The sequence below is a fragment of the Vombatus ursinus genome, unplaced genomic scaffold, assembly GCF_900497805.2.
Source record: "Vombatus ursinus unplaced genomic scaffold, bare-nosed wombat genome assembly UNPS02014163.1, whole genome shotgun sequence".
Lineage (NCBI taxonomy): Eukaryota > Metazoa > Chordata > Mammalia > Diprotodontia > Vombatidae > Vombatus > Vombatus ursinus.
The window spans coordinates 633,965-650,053 of NW_020953941.1; the positions used below are offsets into that span (position 1 = coordinate 633,965).

General features: G+C 34.5%; 2 pseudogenes; one reads left to right on the top strand and one right to left on the bottom strand.

Moving 5' to 3' along the window:
• The first annotated feature begins 6,874 nt into the window (after positions 1-6,874).
• Positions 6,875-7,822, top strand: LOC114041014 (annotated as a pseudogene).
• Positions 7,823-13,060: 5,238 nt separating this feature from the next.
• On the bottom strand, positions 13,061-13,992 carry LOC114040980 (annotated as a pseudogene).
• Between the last annotated feature and the right edge of the window lie 2,097 nt (positions 13,993-16,089).

A 16,089-nucleotide genomic window follows, 5' to 3' on the forward strand; every position in this document is an offset into this window, starting at 1 on the left:
AGCATACTTTGGCTTAGATAGTTACAGGAATAATGAGGAAGTCACAGGGCAGTAGAGAGACATCCCTTTACACTAACAGTGGTTGTATTCATTTTATAATCATTATAGAATCAAAAGGAGAGATTAACACAAATCATAATAGTAGTAATATATTAAAAAGAGTGTTTGTTTGGGGTAGAGAGTTTTTTTGGCAATTCTAGTTAAAATACAATTATACACTTTTGATAAAACTCCCCCCTTTCTTTCATGACTCAATGTCTTGTTTTGTGCTTTGGCCAAGACAGGCAGGAATCTCAGTCTGTCCCCATTGGAGTAAAAGGGTCTAGAGGACACTTGGAAAGGACATGTCCATGAGTGCTTGAGTTACCACTCAGAATAAATGGGTTGCATAACTCTTGTTCATCCTATTTCTAGAGCTTGAAAGAGTTTCCAAATCTCCAGAAAAACCTCAGATGGATACTAGTTGAGGAATAAATTTTAATGAGTAAATATGTCCTGGGTTTAGGGCTAGAGCAGTTACAGCAAAAAGGGACCATTAATTTCCTGTATCTTCCAAAATGGAGTCCACATACTGAATGTTTGCCTATGTATCATTTCTGATAGTTTTAGACATTTTATAAGGGAATAATATCACAATTGAAAAGCTAATGTTTTTCTCCTTTCCCTTCCAGAAACCTGAATTTTGTTTCATTTAAATTACAAAGGACTTGAAGGTTGACAGAGAAATATCTGTTAATCTGAAGTTAATCTCCTGATTTTACATATCAAAAAATAAAAACTCACAGTGAGTAGTGACTTTTCAGTGTCACATGCCTATCAAATGATACCACTGAATTCAAACTCAGGTTTTAGGGTCCGTATACAATGTTCTTTACTCTGAACAAAAAAAATAGAGTTTATCAAATGTTCCAAAGGAAAACAACACTATATCTTTTTTTAATTATGACACGCTGTTCTTTTTCTCATGGATTTGAGTCTGAGATGTAAATGTGTGGTTATTTTAATAACATGCTGTTTTTATGTGAACTGTTTAATGAGGTAAAAATAAAAAAGACCAAAGTGGTATCTGTATAAAAATTATGCAGATGACTAAAAACTCATTAGGCTGCATACGTTTCTCCCTTTAGTCGAGGATTTCTTAGTGTTTTTATATGCCACATATTTCCTTGGCCATCTGGTGTAAGTTATAGAACCTTTTTTAGAATGCTGTTTTGAAATAATTGAAGGAATTTTTTAAAATCAGAAATTAGTTGATATAAATATAGCTTTTCTCATCCTAGTTCAAGGATTCCATGATACTTATTCATTGTCTTTTTCTATGTATTTAGATTCCAAGTCAAGAAGCCCTGCTCTAGTATAATGTCTCTTCAGGGTAGATATAAGGAATTGCCTTGATGGAAAAATCCTGGAATCAGGAGACATGGATACAATCCTGACTATTGTAAATTTATTTTCATGATCTAATGTAACTCTCAATCTCTCCAAGGCTCATTTTCCACATCTAAAAAATGGGGGATAAAAATCACCTATATGAAAGGGATATAATAATCGGATCAAACAATATATGAGGAAGGGCTTTGGAAAATTCCAATGCTATACAAAGTAGTCACTCTAACTGAAATCTTGTCATACAAAAGAATCAGTCAGTCAATTCTCAAGTTTACTCCATAGTTGTTGATGTTAGGGGAGTGGGTATAAATAGAAGAAATATGTTTGACGTATTTTCTGGTATTAATAGTCAGAGATCTTATATAAGGATAGAATAGGGAAGAAAGGAGTGAACAGAAATATAAAATATGATGGGGTGAAGGGAGATAAAAATTAAAAAAAGAAAAGATCTTACATTATCATATATAACAAGGTAGATTCATCTCTGATTGATGTTCACTCATGAAAACCAAACCTGTAGCATGAAATCTTGACTTCTCCCTGGGCAGTCACTACACAAAGATGTGAAGCCTTCTGGTATCTCAAAAGGGGATCTCAAGACTGTCTATTGCCCCAAGCTATCCCAAGTCTGTCTTCTGCATCACTTGAAAGACAATGGTCTTATTCAGGGTGATAGGAATTCATCTGAATTTCAAGAGGACTTATCATCTTGAAATGTGCCTTCTCTCCTAGATAGGATCCCAGAGAATGCAAACAGAAACTCTAAATCCCTAGCTACACATTAATTTTTAAGCTGAAAAAAAATCTTCTAAGAGAGTTTTGTCTAGCACTCTCTGCTTTTAAAGGTACATGTGGAACCAGGGAATGCATTCCCACAGGCATTTTGAAGCAGCCAGATTTTTAGATTATTTAGAGTACAGCAGCAAACTTTGGTGTAGGGGGAAATGCTTTTTTTTCCCCGTTTGCTTCTTGGTTCCTGTCAGGTTTCTTCATGAATATGAATATCAGACACTAAACTTTTGGCATTCATACTCCTTTACTCAAAAATATACTTAATATATTACTTTATATACTTATATAATATGTAATATATTAGTATGTATATTAATTTACATTACAATTAATAACACCTCTTTAATAAAATTTCAAAAGAACATTGGGAGATTCCATTTCACCAGACAAAGCTTTTTATGACATGATACAAAAAGATACAGAAAATTTCAGCTTATTTACTTCTCCCCCCCCCGCCTAATTTGTCAATTACAACAATGCCTAGGGAGAGACACTCACTTCCGAAAAACAATTTATTACAAAACTTTTCGTCATCTGGTTTTATTCCCAATATTCTGAAATAACGCTGTCTTGAATGCCCTTAGCATACTTGTCACCAAATCATTTTTATATGACTTCTGCAACATTTGACACAATTGAATGTTCTTCTCCTCCATTATATCTCTGGGTTTCTTTTTTTTGTTTTTAAATTCTGTGATACACCATATTATCTTGGTTTTCATTCCTCTCTTACCACTGTCTCTAACATTTATTATCTCAGCCAGTCTTCCACCTCCTGATGCCTTACCATAGATGCTTCTTTCCTTTACCCTTTAGTAGCTCCCTCTCTCTTGGAATCTTTTATATTCTCTTCTGTCTAAAAATCAAAATCCCATTTCTGTAGATGATAGCACAATTTTATCGCCAGGCCTAACCTCTCTCCTGAACTTCAGATACTCACTTCCAATTGTTCCCTAGGCATCTCCCTTTATATGTCTTATGGTTGCATTAAAGTAAACCTTTCCAAAACTGAATTTATACTTCCTTTTTTTTTTCCTTCTGATTTACTTATTTTAGTCAGTTGTGCTCCCATTGTCCTATTCTAGAAATTTTGGTCTTAATTGTTGAGGTTTTCTTAGAGCACTAGACTTGAACTCAGTAAGATCTAAGTTCTTATCCTTACTCAAATATTTGTTAGCTATGTGGTCAATCTGGTGATAGAAGGATAAGTATATCAAACATGTCTAACCCTCCATTACCACTTTGGGCCAAAGATTCCATTTAACCTTGATGGGACCACTAGGCAAACCTCATGACTAGACGTTCACCTAGCTACCATATGACTCCAGTTCAGCTGCAAAGATATTGGTGATCCCATTGCCCCACTCTACTCAAGAGAATATATTTAGCTTTAGAGTGATACCTGCATGGAACTGAACTGACTGTGGGTGAGTACCTTAAAAAATCCTGAAGTCTTGGTATTATTTATTTATATACCAGTATTATTTAGTGGGTGCCTGGGTGTGTATGTGTGTGTGTGTGTGTGTGTGTGTGTGTGCGCATGTGTATGTGCATGTGTGTGTGTGTATGCATACTTTTACAGGGTGTTCAAAAAGTCTTAGTACAGATGTTGACTTTTGGCATACCCAGTACATATGCATGTATTACATTCTAATACATATGCATGTATTAGAATATACATATTCATAGTATTTCTGCCAAACAGAATGCAAATTAATTGAGGGGAGAGACTCTTATTTTATATTTGTACTCTCAGACATTAGTATACTGACTAACCTGCCTCATGGTATTTTTGTTATGATCAAATGAGGTAATGTTGATTAAAAAGATTTGTAAACTTTAAAAACAATATATAAATGTGAGTTATTATCATTGTCATCTTCAGTATCATGATTATCATTATTTCCCTTCCCATCATCTCCTGTATTGAATATTCTGTTTCTGAATTATCTACCACATTCATCTAAATATATTCCTACTGTTATCACCTTCTTATAGGTTCCCATTCTCATGAACTTGAATTAGTGCATTAACTTTTTTTTAATAGGTTTCTCAAATACTTGTCTTATCCACTATAAGCATCTTTCAAAATTATGGCCCATCAACCTATTTTATTCATTCATCTTATCATATCATTGTATTCAAGGGTTTATGAAGGTACTTACAAAAAAAAAGAAGTCTTAGTTCCTATCCTTCAGGTTTTTACAACCTACTGGTAAATGTAACATTTGGTGCTATCTTTTCCTTAGCAGGCTTATACTAAACCTTTATCCAGTTCTTTATTGGTAGATTGTATATACTAGACTTTATGTCAGGAGGAAAATCATTACATCCTAATAAACAGAACTATATCAAAGTGGAATGAATTGCTTTGGGAAAAAATGAGTTCTTCCTCAAGAAAAGTCATTAAGTAACAGTTAGATGACAGTTGGTTGAGGATGTTGTAGAGAATTTTTTTTTTCACATACAAGCTGGATTAGATAATCAGTAAGGTTTCCATCCATCTTTGAAATTTGGTGATTCTCCAATCCAAGGAATATTAGATGTTAAACATATATAATGGTTTTAAAAATGACAATAAAATTTCCAGATGAGGATTTATGCTTCCTTACCTGCCCTGTGATTTAATTAATCAAATAAGAATATTCTCTCAACCTATGATAATCTGTCTACTGCTTCTAATTTTAAGTTGTTCAGAGTCACAAAGCCAGAATGTGATTGAGGAGGGACTTGTTATCCTGATGAAAAATAAACACAAAATAAATAAATAAATGAATGAATTAATAAATTAAAAAAAACTTTATTTTTAAAAAAAGAACACAAACATATGCAAACATTGCTTAAAGTAGAATAGAGTAGAGAATATTGCTGTTCAGTCATTTTAGTCATGTCCAAATCTTCATCATTCCATTTGGATTTTTTTTGGCAAAGATACTGCAGTGGTTTGTCATTGCCTCCTACAGATCATTTTACAGATGATGAAACTGAGGAAAACAAGATTAAATAACTTGCCCAGGGACACACAACTAGTAAGGGTCTGAGGCCAGATTTGAACTCAGGAAGATGAGCCTTCTGACTTCAGGACTGGCACTCTGTCCACTGTACAATCTCTAGTTTCTCAGAGAAGAATACAGAGTAAACGCAGAATGTATGTCTTGCGTAAATGATACCAAAGACTTTAGACAGCCCTTAACTACTACAGTTTTTGTCTTATCTTTTGTCGCTGTTTTATATTCTGTTAGTTGTGCCCCACCTCCACTCAATTCAATATGCCAGGATTCTGACTCATAGGGAGTAGCTTTATTTATAGTATTTTACTATCTCCTACAGATTTGAGTAAAATAATAAAGTTGAAAACATAAAAACCAAAGAAACATCCAAAATATCAATTGGTTTTATTTGTTTAATGCATATAACTGTTATAATAATTAATCTATATAATGCTGAATTTGATCTGCTTCTGAAGGTAGTGAGCACCTTGTCACTGGGCATCTTTAAGAGGGAGCTGGAGGAGCACTTATCAGAAATATTATAGGAGTGACTTTTACTCATGAAGTGCATAATCTTGATAAAATTTCTGCCAACCCCAAGATACCAAGGAATGAAAAAAAATGAGTCAATATCCATGATTCACGCTTTATTTTATTTGAAACTCTCAATGACCAGGTGAGGTAAGTACAACAGGTATTATTTTCTTCCCTTTGCAGATGAAGAAACAGAGGTGTTATCATTTTAGATGACTTTCTCATTGACCTTAGCAACAAAACAAAACAAAGTAATAAGGGTTAGATGTAGTAAATCACATATATACATATACATATACTCATATATACATATGTGTGTGTGCATGTGTAGAGACAGACAGACAGAAAAAGATAAAGAGAGATAGATAGAGAGATAGAGAGAGAGAGACAGAGAGACAGAGAGACAGAGAAAGACAGAAAGAAAGGGAATATCCCTTGCTAGCTTGAGGTAAGCTAAGAGCTTAATGAATAGTTTGCTTGATTTTATTTTACTTTTTTCAACTCAATTTTACTGTATTTTTAGACCTTCATTATCATCCTTTCATCTTCCCTCTTCAATCCCCATTGAGAAAGTAAAAACACAACATGAATTACAAACTCACATAATGAAGTAAAACAAATTCCTGCTTTGGCTATGTCTAAAAAACCAAACAAGCCAGCAAAAAACCTCATTCTTTACTCTTAGACCATTATTTCTTTAACAGGAGATTGTTTTCACATATAAATGCATTTTGCTGATTAATTTTTATGACATTTTAATATTATCCATACTCCTGAGAATTTACTTGATCTAACTCAAAAGGTTCTATGTTTCCTTCTACAGGAGGTATCCAAGAAGCAACTAAAAGGCCACTTGAGAAAATAGCTAATTCTTCCTCAGTTGTAGTTAGATTTGATATCAGCCATTCCTTCCAATTCTGACAATCTGTGATCCTGTGATCACAGAATCTGTGATCAGAAATCATTTCTGTTTCATAAAGCTCCCAACTGCCCTGCACATGGGATATTGAAGTGATACATCAAATTACCCATTCTGTAGATGTCAATGTTGTATTTTGAAACTTTATTCCATAATGTAATTCACACAATACTGATACAGCATTTCTGATGTTGTTTTAGGTTTTTTTTTTCAGATAACTATTGACCATCTTCTAATAATTTTTTTAAAGATGAACAATAAGAATAATATCACTGAATTTATTCTCTCAGGGCTTTCTCAGAATAACCAGGTCCAGTGTTTTGTCATTTTCTTATTTTGTTACATGACTATTTTGATGGGAAATTTGATCGTCATCATCTCTATCACATGCAGCTAGCTCCTTGAACAACCCATGTACTTTTTCCTGACTTACTTGTCCTTTATGGATATTTGCTACATCTTCACAGTGACCCCTAAACTCATCAGTGATATGCTGACTGAAAGGAAGAGTATTTCCTATCTTAATTGTCTGATCCAGCTTTTCACTGCACACTTCTTTGGAGGGGTGGAGGTCTTAATACTCACAGGGATGGCCTATGACTGATATGTGGCCATTTGCAAACCTCTCCACTACATGGCTATCATGAGCAGGGACAAGTGCAATGCATTGGTCTTGGCTTCTTGTGCTGGGGGGTTTCTGCATTCATTTCCATAGTTTCTCCTTGCTGTTCTCTGTGGCCCCAATGAGATCAATCACTATTTCTGTGACATTTATCCATTGCTGAAACTTGCCTGCACTGATACCCAAAGGTTTGGTCTTTTAGTAATAGCCAATTCAGGGATGATGGCACTGGTAGTTTTCATGGTCCTTATGGCTTCATATGGTGTAATCTTATATACCCTGTGGGCACATTCTTCGGACAGTTGCCAAAAAGCTCTATCCACATGTGGTTCCCATATCACTGTGGTAGTCTTATTATTTGGGCCTTCACTCTTCATTTACATTAGACCAGCCACCACATTCCAGGAGGATAAAGTTTGGGTTCTGTTTTACACAATCATTGCTCCCATGTTTAATCCTTTGATAGACACTTTGAAGAATTCAGAAATGAAAAATGCCATGAAGAAAGTGTGGAACAAAAACATATTCAAGAGAAGAAACAAATGTTCTAAAAAGCATTGCTGGCTTTCACTATGATCCTTGATGTAATGACTGAATACCATCTCATTCAGCACAGGTGTATGAGAGGCTACTCTGAGGCTCACAGAAAAAGTGTGGCATGAGATGTAGTGCTTAAAGAGACCTCAGAGTTAACCAAGTCCACTACATTGAGCTTACCAATGAGAAAATGAGTCAGGATTAGCCAAATGACTTCCATAATGTCACACAACTGGTTTTTTGCTAGACCAGCACTTAAATTCAAGTTTTCTGACTCAGAATTCAATGGTTTTACTCTCACATTGTTAAGCCTTTCTAAATGTTGATCAATCTTGATTACAAATGATTTCATTTGTTAGTAAGATTCTGTTCATGTATTGTCATTTTACCAATTTATTTAATCATATAAAGCAAGTGAAAAAATCCAGTTACTGGAAACTTCTCGTTATAAGTACTAAAATTAAGGGTTAGACATATCTCAAGATGACTGGGTCTTTATGTCACTGTCTAATAATAGCTTGCATTTATATAGTAACTTAAGAACTGCAAAGCAGTTTTCATATATAATCTCATTTTGTTTTCACAATAGCCCTGTGAGATATGTGAGATAGGTGTTATTATAATCCTCATTTTACAGATGACAAACCTGAGACAGAAGGAGTTTAAGTGAATTGCCAAGGGTCACATAACCAGTAAGTATCTGAGGTCAAATTTTCTTTTTAAAATGTTTTATATTCTTGATCTTGTTATTATATGGAAATGAATCTATATACATATGTTTTTCACATGGATATATGTATATGTGTGCAGGTCTATATCCATATACATGTACTACATGCATATGAATATATATATATATATGCTTATTTAATAAGAAATAAAAGAGATAGAAAACATTTTTAAAAGAAACCACAATTACAATAATAACATAAATACATACTATTAACTATATATGTACATATGTGTGTATATCTATATATGTGTGTGTGCATGTATTCTTGTAACTTTTACCATTGTGGGATATTTTCAGTGTATACTAATCTTTTTGGTTGAAAAACTTTGATTTCTTAGCTTTGCTATCGTGTCATGTTCAACTCAGGATGTTTTTAACTCCTCATTCTCAAGGGCAATATTCCTAATATGTACAATTTCTTATGGATATTGCTATAATTATCAATTCTATGTAAAATAATTACAATCTTCTTTCAGTGTACTTTTATATGTAACTAAAATTTTTGTAACTTTAAATTGTGTGAACTCTATGTTTAAAGTAGATACATTTTATAATGATTTGAATAACTCATTCATTAGTTCAATCTTTATTAAAGCTCACTATATGTAAGATAGTCTATTAAGTACTGGAGTATGCAAAAAAAATAAAACATGATATCCATATTCAAAAAGACCACATTCTTATGGCTTAAGCAATACACACATAATGCATGGATAAAATAGTGTAAATGGAAGGTTATTTCACAATGAAGGCATTAGCACTGTGTGAAGAGCAGAAAAGGTCTTTGTAGAAGGTTAGTTTTGAGCTTAGTCTCCAAGGAAGCAGGAAGAGGTGGAAGATTCCAGTCATACAAGAAAATGAAAGAAAAAGTGTGAAGTCAAAAGACTGTGTGCTATGATTAAAGAAAAAAAAACATAATGGAATTGGATCATAGTATATGAGAAGGAAAGTAAATTGTAAAAAAAAATGTAAGGGTAGGAAGAGACCATATTTTGAAAGGTTTTAACTTGATTTTACAGCTAACAGGCTTTTCTTTCTGAGTGGATGTGTATGACATGAGAAGATTTATGCTTTAGGAAAACTATTTTGGTATCTTAATTAATGAGAATGGGGAGAGACTTGAGTCAGGGAAATCAATTAAAAGCATATTGTGATAATTCCAAAATGAAGTGATAAGGAATCAAGGTGGCAGCAATAATTGTGGAAAGAAGGTGATACATGTGGGGGATGTTACCAGATCGGGGAAGGAAACCAATTTATTTATTGCCTACTATGGTCAGGGACACTGCTAAGTACTTTATAAATAATATTTTATTAAAAAAATAGAAATGATGAGACTTAGTAAAAGGCTGAATATGTGAGATGAATAGTAATGAAGAATTAAGTTTGTGAGTCTTGGTCATTGTGATGTAACTACAAAATTTGGAAGAGGGGGATTTGTTTGGTGAAAGACAATAGGTTATGTTTCAGACACATCACATTTTAAATGACTCTAATATATTCAGTTTGATATGTCTAATAGGTGATTTGAGAATAGAGCTCAAGAGAAAGGTTAGGTTAGAGGTTAAGTTAGAGGTCAAGTTTATCAGATCTGAGAATTATTAGCACTGAGATGATAATTGAATTGATGAAAGCTGATGAAGTCCAAGGAAATCATATAAAGGGAGAATAGAGTGCAGGGCAGACTGCTTAGAGTCATACATATTTATTGAGTATAAGCTGGAAAAAGATTCAGAAAAGAAGGCTTGGAAGGGAGTAGTCAGTCTGAAAAAGAATCATAAGTGTCATGAAATCCAAGAAAGAAATGAATATTCAAGGAAAGAGGGTGATCAATAGGAGCAAAAACTTAAGAGGTCAAGAATGATGGAAATTCAGAAAAGGGATATCACATTCGACAACTAAGAAGTCATTGATAATTTTGAAGATAACAATTCCAGTTGAATGATTAAGTTACAAGTAAATAGAGGGTTTGGTATGGTAGAGACACAGACATATTTACCAGCAGCAGAGACAAAGAAAGATATATAATTAGCGAAAGAGTGAGAATGACAGAGGAAGCAATCTGTTAAAGAATATTGGATGGAATTGGGTCAGGGACACATGTAGAGGTTTGTTTTGGAAAGATTAATGGTCACTTCCATCAAGATTAAAGGAGGGGACAGTGGGAGAAGGCTTCTGAGTGATATGAGATGAGAAGGTAGATAGAAGATGACGATCTTGTCAAATGGCCTCATGTCAATGGTAGAATAGAAATGAAGCAGGACAGCTAGGTGGTAGAGTGGGAGAGAGTACTGGGCCTTCAGTTAGGAAGACTCATCTTCCTGCATTCAAATCTAGGCCCAGATACTTACTAAATGTGTGATTCTGGGCAAGTCACTCAAACCTATTTGCCAGAGTTTCTTTGTACATCACATAAAGTGAACAAGAAAATAGCAAACCACTCAAACAAAGATACTGATCTTTGCCAAGAAAACCCTAAATGGAGTAACAAAGAATGGAACAAGACAGAAAATGATCGAACAAAGGAATAAAGTATAAGGCTAGGTCCTTAGCTAAAGGATAAAGGAAGGGTGGTGTGAGAAGTTTGAGGAGAGAAAAAAATAGAGACTACTATAGTGAGTAGGATAGTTCATTGATTAAGAATGTGTATAAATATTGCTTTCTTAAAAAGAGGTCCTAATTGAATTTACATAATATAAATCTGTAGTCTATCCTAAACACAGTTTCATGATTTTCTCTATCTCCATTTACCGGTAGATGAATACTAAGTAAAGCATTAAAAGGCAGGAGTAATTGAAGATAATTTTTTTACAAGACAGGATTGGTAATCACAGAAGCATTTAGGGTATTTGACTGTGATGGATAGCATTGAGTTGAAATGTTTTACCAAGTGTGCAAGAGAAGGAGGGAAAGATAGTGTAGCCAGGTAAAAGTGATGGTCTAGGAAAGAACTGAGGGGGAAAGTTATTGAAGGCCATGATTAGGATAAGACAAAATTAGAGAGCATAAGGCAGAGGGAGAGACTGGATGATAAAAAAAATTATGATCAGATTAAGAAATTTCAAATAAAGAAATGCTGTGAAACACTTTTGGTTCCTAGCAAGATCACGAGTAAAGCCAGTTTCATATTTAGTTAATTTTGAGTGTTGTATTAGGTCATGAGACCTGACTAAATTGAGTGACCAGGAAATCATGGTGCTTGAAGGAGAAGCATTAGGCTTGTTGCAGTACCCTAGTATAAAGACAGGAGATGGGGTAAAGAAAAAGAATTTGATGAAATGTCACCACATTCCTTTAGGAAGTATGAACACTGTCTTGGGTGTGGTTAGACAGTGACTACAAAAAAAGATTGGGCAATAAATTTTAATTCAATGAATTTCAAAGGAGGATGAGTTACTGAGAGATGGTGTATAGGGAGAATATGGAACTGACAATGGAAAATGGTATGGCATGGAAATGGTACGGTGTTGAAGTCCAACTACCATGGGACTAATGAGGTTTGTAACTGGGGATACAAAGCTACAAGAGCTTATCTTCTTTTGAGTGGGGACATGTTCATGTGCAAGTACATATAAAATATAAACAAAACAAATCAATATAATTCAGAGAATAGGCAAAAAGGAGATCAAGAAAAGGTTCAGGTCCAAGGGAGTGGTTGGGTTGAGGAAGAACATGGATTTCATATTGTTTGGATAGTCTTTAAAGGAACTAGGGATGTTTGGTCCAGAGAACAGGAGACTTAGAGTAAGAGGGTAAAAAGGCAATGAATGTTTCTGAATATCTGAAGGGATGTACTATGGATGAGAGTTGTTCCTTATTTTTCTTGGCCCCAAGGTATAAAATTAGGTACAATGAATAGAAACTGAAAAAGGAGCATTTTCAATTCAATATCAGGAAAACTTCCTATTTGAATTCACCAAGAGTATAGAATTCTAGAAAATATTGCTTCTCCTTCCTTAGAGATATTCAAGTAGGACAGGATCAGGGATCAATCTTCTTCTCCTCCTCCTCCTCCTCCTTCTCATTCTCCTTCTAATTCTCCTCTCCTCCTCCTCCTTCTCCTTCTCCTTTGTTCTTTGTTCTTCTTTCTTTTCTTCTTGTTCTTGTTCTTGTTCTTGTTCTTCTTGTTCTTCTTCTTCTTCATTGGTGGAGTTGACTACGCAGCTTCAGAAAATCCTTCTATTATTGAAATTTTGTGCCTTTAAAAGATAGTAGGAAAAGAAAAGGAATAGCACAATAACATCATATCGATAATAGTGTGAACTGATTGTTGGTATATTAATATTGGAAATTTTTAGCACCAACAGACATACACATACACAGATACAAAAAAAAGTCATTTTGTCCAATGGTGGCTTTATGATTAAGAGCCCAATAGCTAGCTCAACTCGGGAAAGAAGAACTAGTCTAGCCCTTAGGACAATTGTGCAAGTTGATTAGACTTTAGGAAAAACTCTAGCTCAGTTGACTGAGTGGAGGAAAATTCTTCCCTTGCAATTGGTAATAGCTGTATGTTTGAAAATGGATCATATATTCCATGGAGGTCACTTTCCTTTGGAAACCAGTTTTTGTAATCAAATTTTTCTCATGGAATGCTTCATGTCAGTATTTCTAAGGGAATAGATGAAAGGGTTGAATGTAGGAGCAATGATGGTGTAAAAGAGGGCAAACACCTTATCTTCATTGACAGAATTGCCTGTAGGCACATTGGTGAAGATGAAAGGTACAAAGAACATATGACCATGGTAAAATGTGATCCACAAGTGGAGAGGGTCTTACGCCAACCCTCTGATGACTGAGTCCACCTCGAGGTGGTCAGAGTGATGATATAAGAAATAAGCAAGGAAATGAAGGTCAAAATAGACAGCATCCCAGTGGTACCAATTAACACAGTAACAAACAAAAATGTGTCTGCACAGGCCAGCTTTAGCAGAGGAAACACATCACAGAAATAGTGGTCTATTTTATTGGGGCCACAGAAAGGCAGCTGAACAGCAATCAATACTTGCATGATTGAATGAAGGAATGCCCCTATGCAAGAGTCCAACAAGATAAGACAGCATACCTGTCTACTCATGATGACCTTGTAATGCAATGGCTTGCAGATGGCAACATAGTGATCAAAGGCCATTGACACCAGGATGAAGATCTCTGTGGCACCAAAGAAATGAGCATAGAACATCTGGGCCATGCAGTTGTTGTAGGAGATGGTTGTTCTCTGAGCCAATAAATCCATAATCAGTTTTGGAGCAACAGTGGAGGTGAAACAGACATCCATGAAGGACAAGTAACTGAGGAAAAAGTACATGGGCTGTTCATTGAGTTTACTAAATCTGATGGTGTTCAGGATGAAGAGGTTTCCCATCAAGATCACAAGATAGCAAAGTGAAAAGAAAATAAAACTGACTTCCTTGACCTCTTGATTATTGAACAGACCCAGCAGGATAAATTCAGTGACATTGTTTCTATCCCCCATGACTTCAGCACTGAACTGAATGTATAGGGAAAGGTTGGTATACCTAAAACTACAAAAATCAAGGATAATATCAGTTATGTATTAAATACCCCCAGTAATAACCAGGTATTACCCTCACCGTCAAGGAAGAGAACATGATACTGATTATGTTCTTGGTTCTATTTTAATATTATCATTCAACTAACATTACTTAAATGCATACTATGTGAAACTTACTCACCAAGAAAAAAACATATTATAAACTTAAATAATAAAACTAAAATGCAAAGTAAGAAAACAAAAAAAAAACAGAATTGTATGCACAACAGAATGAGAGGATTCAAAATATAGAGCAATAAATTTCTATCAAGAAATCTTATATAATAAAAACTACACATTGTATTCAGAGCTGTCCATCTTCTCTTCCTTATGAATTTTCTTTGTTCTTGGCTGTGTACTTTTCATTTTGTTCTTTTTTCCTCCTTCTTCCTCCCCTCCCCAAAGAAGGACTGATAGATAGATATAGATATATAAAGATATAGATAAAGATATATATCACATATACATATATATACATAATACACATATACATACAAATATGTGTCCATACATATATATACTTGCACGTACATATATTTAGATATCAATAATCATACTCAAATATAGACATATACATTCATATACATCTATGTAAGACCATACTATACTTCTTTGGTCTCTGTTTCTCTGAGGATGGATAACATTTTCCTTCATAAGTCCAAGTCTTTCCATATTTTTCTAAGTCCACCAACACATTGATTCCTACATCATAGCCATATTCCAATATTATACTATCTAGTTATTTTAAACAGTCTAAAATAATGTTGATTAATATGGCTGACATATAGTGTAATTTCCCTGTTTTTCTCTTTGGATTAAATCAATGGTAGCTTTAACTTTGTTTGAGATCATGATTACAACTCCTGCTTTTTCTTCTAATAAATTCCACTTCTGATCTTTATTTTATGTTTTTGTGTATCTCTTATTCCCTAACCCTCCTGACTCCTCTACTTTACTTCTACCCATTACCTTGCCCTCCTATTACTTAACTTACCTCCTCCAGAGATCTCTCCCTTATCCTCTCTCCCATTTATACCCCCTTACCCTATTCAGTCACCCTCTTCCCTCTAAAAGTTCCCCTCCCAATACCCTTAGCTTTTTCTTTCTTTCTGTAGTTAGAAGATTTCTACACCTTTCTAGATATGTATATATATATGAATATATATATATATATATGTATGTATGTATGTATCATTCCCTCTTTAACCCCTTCCCAGTGAGAGTAGGGTTCCAGAACCCTAGAAAACCTCATCCCCCATCTAATTCCTCTGCATCAGTTCTTCCTCTCACACCTCATTTGTGTAAGATAATTACTCTTTTTACCTTTTCCTAATTGGTTTTACTTTTTAGAATCACATCAAACTCAGCTCTATCTTAATCTTTCTTTCAAACTATCTAATTACAAATTATGATCTTAGATATACACTTTAAATTTTCTCATACAAAAAGGAGTCTATCCTTAGAGTCCCTTGTAATCAGTCTTTCATATTTACCATGTATTTCTCTTGGTTTGTGTATGTCAATTTTTTTATTAAGTTCAGGTCTTTTTTACAATAAAATTCTCTAAGTCTGGCAATTCTTTGAATGCTCTTTTTTGTGCACCTGGCTTAAAGGAGCTTATTTCATGAAGAGGAAGATAACATCCATGCAACTATGCATATACCAGATATCGGCCACTTAAGTATCTATCTATGTTTCTCTATCATCTAACTTGTAATAAACAGATATTGATATGTACCCATATCTATCATGTACCTATCTCTCTATCCATCATCTATCAAGTGGAGATTCATCTCAGAAGGAAGATAGCTGGCAAGGGCATGGGATGGGAATCAAACAAGTACTCTGAAGAAGTTTAGATATGAGCAATCTTTTTTTTTTTGTGTGGACAATTGGGGTTACATGACTTGCCCAGGGTCACATAGCTAGTAAGTACTTGAGGCTGGATTTGAACTCAGGTCATCCTGACTCTAGGTTCAGTGCTCTATCCACTGTGCCCTCTAGATGTCCCATGATTTG